The sequence below is a fragment of the Melozone crissalis genome, unplaced genomic scaffold (genome assembly GCF_028551555.1).
Source record: "Melozone crissalis strain CALT ecotype California unplaced genomic scaffold, PUWL_Pcris_2 ptg000351l_1, whole genome shotgun sequence".
In the NCBI taxonomy this organism is placed as follows: Eukaryota; Metazoa; Chordata; class Aves; order Passeriformes; family Passerellidae; genus Melozone; species Melozone crissalis.
Window position 1 is genome coordinate 101364 of NW_026536098.1, and position 7256 is coordinate 108619.

The following is a 7256-nucleotide window of genomic DNA, read 5'->3' on the forward strand; positions in this document are numbered from 1 at the left end:
GCGGGTCCAGGAGGAGGCCCTGAAGGCCTGGCAGGCGGGACCTCGGAGACCGGTGCTGCCCCCATCTCTGAGCGGGGCAGGGCCCAGGAGGCCGGCCAGGGCGGGGCCTGCAGGGCTGTAAGGGGCGGTGCAGCCCACTCCCATCCCCCCAGAGAGAGAGAGGGGGAGGGAAGGGATGGCTGCATCTGACCATGCTCCGAAGACGCAGTAAAAATACTTCGTCTCCTGGCAAAACTTCCCCCCCACTGCCGGGATGCAGGGGGGCTGGGAAGCAACAGATCATCCTCCTCCAAAGGATCTTCTCCCGCTGGAGTCAGAGGACATGGGACGAGCCCGTTGCAGTTGGCAATCCAGGGAAAAACAGCTGCTCTCCGGTTCAAAACTGGAAAGAACATCCTAAATGCTGGATAAATCTGGGGGTATCCAAACCCATGGTCCAAAACGAATTGGAAAATGGAGTCCATGTACTCCCATACGAAAGCATCAAGGGCACAGAGCACATTTGTAAAGAACCCAAAAATCTTTGCCCATTGAAAAAACTCATAGAAATCTGTCTCCAACAGGCAAAGTCCGTCCTCTTCACCCCATTTTTGACAGAGGGCAATAAGCTTCTCCTCTGAAGGGGAGAACCGAACCTCCTCCTCTATGGGGGAAGCCCTCCACATCAGCAGCCACAAACTACCAAGGGCTGCATTTTCAGGAAGGGAAAAGCCAACAGTACCTTTTGAAAGAGTCCAGCATGCTCTTGCCAGCTCCATTGCGCTACTGTGCTTTCCGAACATCTTCCTGGAGGCTTTTCAGAAGGTTCTCTTTGTGGTCAGCCTTGCTGTGAACTCCAAATCAGGATCTTCAGTTCTTCAGCTCCTGGCTAGAATCCACTTCTGTGGTCACTTGTGAAGCAACCATCAATGCCACACATTCGGGGTTTACCCAGTGCAGCAATTGTTCCTCTGGGGGTCTCTCCAAGTAATTTGCTCTTCAGACGAGGGATCACCAATTGATGGTTTTGTCCTCCTCACTCACTCGGGGTTCACCAATTGTCACAGACGCACAAGGGTCTTCAGGGTGTAAAGAGAGACGAGAATGTTGACCTCATGTTCAGAAGGCTTGATTTATTATTTTATGATATATATTACGTTATTACTATACTACAAAGAATAGAAGGAAAAGTTCTCAGAAGGCTAGCTAAGCTAAGAATAGAAAAGAATGAATAACAAAGGTCTGTGTCCCGGCAGAAAGCAAGAGCAGCTCTGCCAGGAATGGTCAGTAAATCCAAACATCCACAGGAGACCAATCACGGATCCACCTGTTGCATTCCACAGCGGCAGATAACCATTGTTTACACTTTGTTGCTGAGGCCACAGCTTCTCAGAAGGGAGAAAAATCCTAAAGAAAGGATTTTTATGAAAAGATGTCTGTGACACCCCACCTATCTCTCTAACCCTCAGATGCCTTGCCTACCTTTTTGCCGTGGATCTTGTCCTCTGAGAGTTCTGTCGTTGTCCTGGTGTGAGGGTTGCTGTCCTGTCCCACCGGGAGGGTTCCGCTCTGGTCTCCCTGTCAGGGTTGCTGTGTTGTGCTGCTGTTGGGGGAAAAGGCTGTGCTATTGTTAGGAGGGCTGCTTAGGCTGAGGTGAGGGCTGGGCTGAGGGCTGGTGCACCTGTACCCTAACTTGCCTCCTAAGCTGTTCCCTGTAGCCCTGATCTCCAGTGCACTGTGCAGCCCTCAAGCCTTCTCCCTTGACCCCTCAAGCCCTCCCTCAACCCCTCAGGCTCTGTCTGTCACCCTCAAGCCCCCCCTATGCCCCTCAAGGCCCCTCTCAGCTGCCCCTCAGCTCCTGTGTGTCACCATTAATCCCTCTCCTTTGCCCCTCAGCCCCCAGCTTCTCAGTGTCACCCTCCAGCTGCCCCTGCCACCCTCAGCATCTCTGTGTGTCACCCACTGTCCCCTCTCCCTGCTCCTCCCTCAGCTCCCAGCCTCTGCCACCCTCCAGCCCCCACAGTACCCCTCAAGCTGCCCCTCAGCCTCTGTCATGCCCTGAAAGGACCCTAAAAAACCCTCTCAATTCCCTAAAAAAGGCATAGTTTTCAAAGTGTCCTAAACACCCCACAAAAACAAAAAATAGCCTCAGAATACACTAAAAACACCCTACTTTTAAGAAGCCCCTAAAACACCTCTAAAAATCTCCAAAGAACCTTTTGGGACTACTTAGAGATTTTTTAAAGAGCTCTGAGAATACCCCTAAAATCTTGAAAATGCCCTGTAAGACCCTAAAAAAGCCTATAAAATTCCCCCAAAAACCCTAGAAATAACCTAGTCGTAAAAAAAGTTCTCCATATACCCTCAATACCCTTCAAAAAGCCCTAAAACCTTTTAAGTAGTCCTTAAAAAGCCCCCAAAATATCTGAAAACACCCCTAACAATTCCAATTAGTGGTAAGACATCCCTTACAACACCCTAAAATGTTTTTTAAAAGCCCTGAAAAAGCCCTAAAGGTTCTTAAACATTCCCAGAGAATTCCTAAAAAACTCTTGCAAAAAAAACCCCTAAAATATCCTTAAAAATCCCTGAAAAAAAACCTAATGAAACCCCTAAACGTCTGTTCAACTCCTACCTGTAACTCTGTGGCCTCCAAACCTCATCTCTACCTTCCAATCGGGGTAACTGCCTGCAGCTGCTGGGAGCGCTCTGGGGCTGTCCCACCATGAGGGTGGCACCTGTGCCCTAACCCTGCCTGGTACCCCGTGTCCTGTGCACCCCAACCCTCAGGGTCAGCTCTCCAGCTGTCCAGCCCCCCCATCTTTGCCCCTCAGCAATGTCTGTGTGTCTCCCAGAGGCGCGTTCAGGATCCCACGTGCTGCTGCAGGGAGTCACCGGTGGGCAGTGGGGGAAGTGAGGGACGGGGCAGGGGCAACCTGGATTTCAAAACCCCAGCAGACGGCCGGGCACTCAGCACCACAGGAATCCAAACACCATCGCCACAATTGTTCCTTGCACACAAAACTCACCCGGCCAGGTTCCCGATGGAAGATTGTAGGAGCCACTTGGCACTGTCAAACCAACCCTGCCAGTTTTAATCTGGGAGGCATCCTGTGCAATGCGGAATTTCAGCAGCCAGCTGGCCACTCTGGGACACAGGCCCCTGAACAGCAATGCCAGCCCATTTCCCTGGAAACAAAACTCACCTGCCCAGGTCCCTGATGGCAGATTGAAGGAGATACTTGGCACTGCTAAACCACCCTTCCATCCTGCAGGGGCATTCACCTCCCTTCTCTGTCCAAGGCCCAGCTCCCCTCACCCGGCCGCATGGCTTCCCCTCCCACACCCAGCCCGCAGCCGGGCAGGGCAGCTCTGAACCTTTCACCCACCGGAACCAAGAGAGCTTCCCCTGGGAGTTCTATGCTTTTAACCCCCTGTGTGCTCAGAGGCATATCCATGTCCGCAGTGGCCACACCAGGTGCAAAATTCAAATCTGAGGACCTATTGGTTTGACCTATTAGTTTGATAAAACCACACATTGGTTTGATCCCAAAAAACGCACTTCCTTTTCAAACCAGGACAGCGGGACCAATGGATCCGAACAGAAAATCCTAAACTAGCTCAGTAACCCAAAAAGAGGGGTTAATTGTGAAATGAGCGGCTCTGATTGGCTGGCCCACCACAGCCCGCGCCTCTCCATCCCCGCCCCCACCTGCCCAGCGCCCCAAGGTTCCCCCTGCCCAAAAAACCCCCAGCCCGGGGCTGCAGCGTCCCGGAAAGGTCTCAGCCAATGGCAGCGCAGGCAGGAGGCGGCTTAGCCAATGAGAGCTCGGGGCGTTGGATTGCCTCATCGGTTGTCGGGCAGAGCCCGTGGCCGGTCGCTGCCCAGAAGCGGCGGCAGCCAATGAGAGCGCGCGGCGCTGCCGAGCCCGCCCTGCTCCGGACTGGCGCTCCCAGCGCAGCGCGGCTGCTTTGGGGCTGCTGCTCCCTGCCCGGCCCCGGCCATGGGGCGAGGGGCGGCAGCTGGGGCCCTGCTGGTGGCACTGGTGGTGCTGGGAGCCCCTCCGGCTGCGGGGGCGGAGGTCTCGGGTGAGCGGGGGGCGGGAGGCGCTGGGACGGGGGGGAGAATGGGGAAAAGGGGGCGAAGGGGGGAGCCCGGAATGGAGGGGGAGGAGGAGGGGACCCCCCAAAGGGAGAGCGGGAGGGGCTGAGGTGTGGGGGGAGGAGAGGGAGAAGTGGGAGAGGGTGGGGAAGGGGGGAAAGGGGGGAACGGGGGAGGGGTGACCCCCCCGAGGGGGCTGGGGATTGGGGAATTTGTGGGAAAATGGGGAAATGGGACCCCAAAAGTGATTTGGGAGCGGCCGGAGGTGGGAGGGGAGAGGATGTGGAAGGGGAAATGGGGGAAGGGTGGCAAAGAGGAAGCGGCAGCGCGGGCAGGAGCGTCCCATGGCGGCCGTGGGGCACAGGGGGTGCGGAGTGGGGATCCGGGGTGGGCCCCGGAGCTCTGCGGTTTCTGCTGGGGTGTGCTGGGAGGGCACCCCCCGATCTATGTTCTGCACTCACAGGGGTGTTTCAGGAGCAGATAACATCGGAGTGTCACTTCATTAACGGCACGGAGAAGATGCGGTACGTGGAGTGGTTCATCTACAACCGGATGCAGTTCGCGATGTTCGACAGCGACGTGGGGCACTACGTAGGGTTCACCCCCTATGGGGAGAAGGTGGCTAAGTCCTGGAACAGCGACTCGGCTAAACTGGAGTACAAAAGGGCTCAGGTGGACAGGTACTGCCGGAACAACTACGAGGTGGCCACCCCGTTCCTCCTGGGGCGCCGAGGTGAGCTCGGGGCAGAGCGTGTCCCCTCGGGCCCTGCCCTGCCAATGACCCCGGAACACCACAAAACCTCCCTGGACATCGACCCAGAGCCCTCAGCGCTCCTTGAACACATCTCCGGAACCCCCTGATCCACCCATTGACCTTTGTGGCTCGCCCAGTCCATCCCAGTTCCTCCCAGTGCGTCCCCGCGCCTCCAGCTCAGCCGAGCGTGGAGCTGACGCTTCTCAGCCAATCAAAGCACGAACCTCTGATGACTCATCTGTTGCCAGGCAGACCCGCAGCGCCGACTGCCCCGGGCTGGGCTCGGCCTCCCAGTGCCGCGCACGTCATTCCCAGTTCCTCCCAGTGCCACCAGAGTCTTTCAAACTCCCTCCCAGTCCATTGCCAATCCCTCCCAGTACCTACTCAGTCCCTCCCAGTCCTACTGAGGCCATTCCCAGTTCATTCCAAGTTCATTCCCTCAGCACAATCTCCAATTCCAGGGCCCCTCATCTCCTCCCATTTCTCTCAAAACCACCTCAGTTCCTCTCCGTCCATTTCCAGTTCCTCCCAGTCCTTCCCAGTTCGGTCCACCCACTCTAACTCAATTCCCAGTCTATTCTCAGTTCATTCCCAGTTCACTCCCAGACCTCCATCCTCTCTCCCAGTACTCTCCATCCCCTCCCACCTCTCCCAGTGCCATTCAATTCCCTCCCAGTCCATCCCACTCCGTCCCAGTACATTCCCAATCCATCCCAGCCCATCCCCAGTCCCTCCCACCACATTCCCCTGGCCATTCCTTATCACTCCCAGTCCATGCCAGTCTCTCACCAGCCCACCCCAGCCCTCCCCTCTCTCTTGCTCTCTCTCCCAGTGTCCCCCAGCGTGTCCATCTCGCTGGTGCCCACTCGAGCTCCCAGCCCGGCCCCGGCCGCCTGCTCTGCTCCGTCATGGATTTCTACCCTGCTGCCAACCAGGTCAGGTGGTTCCAGGGCCAGCAGGAGCTCTCGGAGCACGTGGTGGCCACCGACGTGGTCCCCAACGGGGACTGGACCCACCAGCTGCTGGTGCTGCTGGAAACGCCCCCCCGGCGCGGGCTCAGCTACAGCTGCCAGGTGGAGCACGTCAGCCTGGAGCAGCCCCTGAGGCGGCACTGGGGTACGGGGGAGCCCCTGGGGGCGCTGGCAGAGCCGCTGGGCTGTGCTGGGAGCCACTGGGAGGGAGCTGGAGAGAGGCGGGCTGCAACTGGGAGAGGGGCTGGGGGCTGGGCAAGGGCTGGGAAGGGGTTTGGGGGATGCTGGGGAGGGTGGGATGGGGTTGAGCGGGTCCTGGTGGACACTGGGAGGGAGTTTGGGGGTCCTGGTGGGCACTGGGAGGGAGTTTGGGGGTGCTGGGTGTGCCTGGGAGGGATCGCAGTGAGCCCCGAGGGGCTGGAAGGAGATCGGCGATGGCAAAGCGGGGCTCGCCATGAGCTCGGTTGTGCTGGGCACAGCCTGGGAGGGCTCTGGCTGAGTCCTGCTGGGGCTGCCAAGGGACTGCGAGAGGCTTTGGGGGTCCTGGGGCGCTGGGGGCACCTGGGAGGGGGCTGTGGGATGCTGAGAGGGACGGGAGGGGCTTTGGTGGCTCCTGGCCAGGACAAAAAGGGATCGGGGGGAGGTTTCAGGGGGCCCTGGCTGGGCCGGGGGCCACAGGGAGGGCGCTGGGAGGGGCTCGGGGTGTCGGTGAGAGGTTTTGGGGGTGCTGAGCCCTGCGGACCCCCCAGAGATGCCGCCGGACGCCGCCCGCAGCAAGATGCTGACGGGCATCGGGGGCTTCGTCTTGGGCTTGGTCTTCCTGGCGCTGGGGCTCGGCTTCTCCCTGCGCAAGAAGGTCAGGGCGGGTGCCGGGGGTGGCGTCCCCGCCGTGGCGGAGCGTGTGCGCTCCCGCCGGGGCCCCCAGCCCGGTGTCACCCCCTTTTCTCTGCCCACAGAGCTCCTGAGCCGGCGGCGGCCGCAGCCCCTCCCCGTGGGCTCGGGCCCGGCCGGGACCCCCCGCTCCGTCCCCGCTCCGCTGACTTTGGGGGGGGTCCCGTGTCCCCCCCAGCCCCGCTGGCGCTCTGCCCCCGCCCAGTGCCTGCTCCCAGTGCTCCCAATAAAGCTTCCCAGTTGAGCCCGGAGCCGTTTATTGGGGGGCGATGGGGAGTGGTTTGGGGGGGGGCGATGGGGAGGGATCTGGAAAGAGGGAGGGGGACAAAGGGTGGGGGCTGGGCCCGGGGGGAGCGGGAAGAGGAGGAGGAGGAGGAGGAAGAGGAAGAGGAAGAGAAAGAGGAAGAAGAGGAAGAGGAAGGATCAGGAGAAAGGCCAGAGAGAGGAGGAGAAGGAGGCAGGATAAGAAATGAGGAGCAGGTGGGGGAAGGAGAAACTGGAAAGAAGAAGAAGAGGAGGAAGAAGAGCAGCAGCACCAGAACCTCGCCGTTTTTCCACG

At 58.9% G+C, this 7256-nt stretch overlaps 1 pseudogene; it reads left to right on the plus strand.

The window, feature by feature from the left end:
* The first annotated feature begins 3983 nt into the window (after nucleotides 1–3983).
* Nucleotides 3984–6803, plus strand: LOC128949961 (class II histocompatibility antigen, B-L beta chain-like; annotated as a pseudogene).
* Nucleotides 6804–7256: the final 453 nt, after the last annotated feature.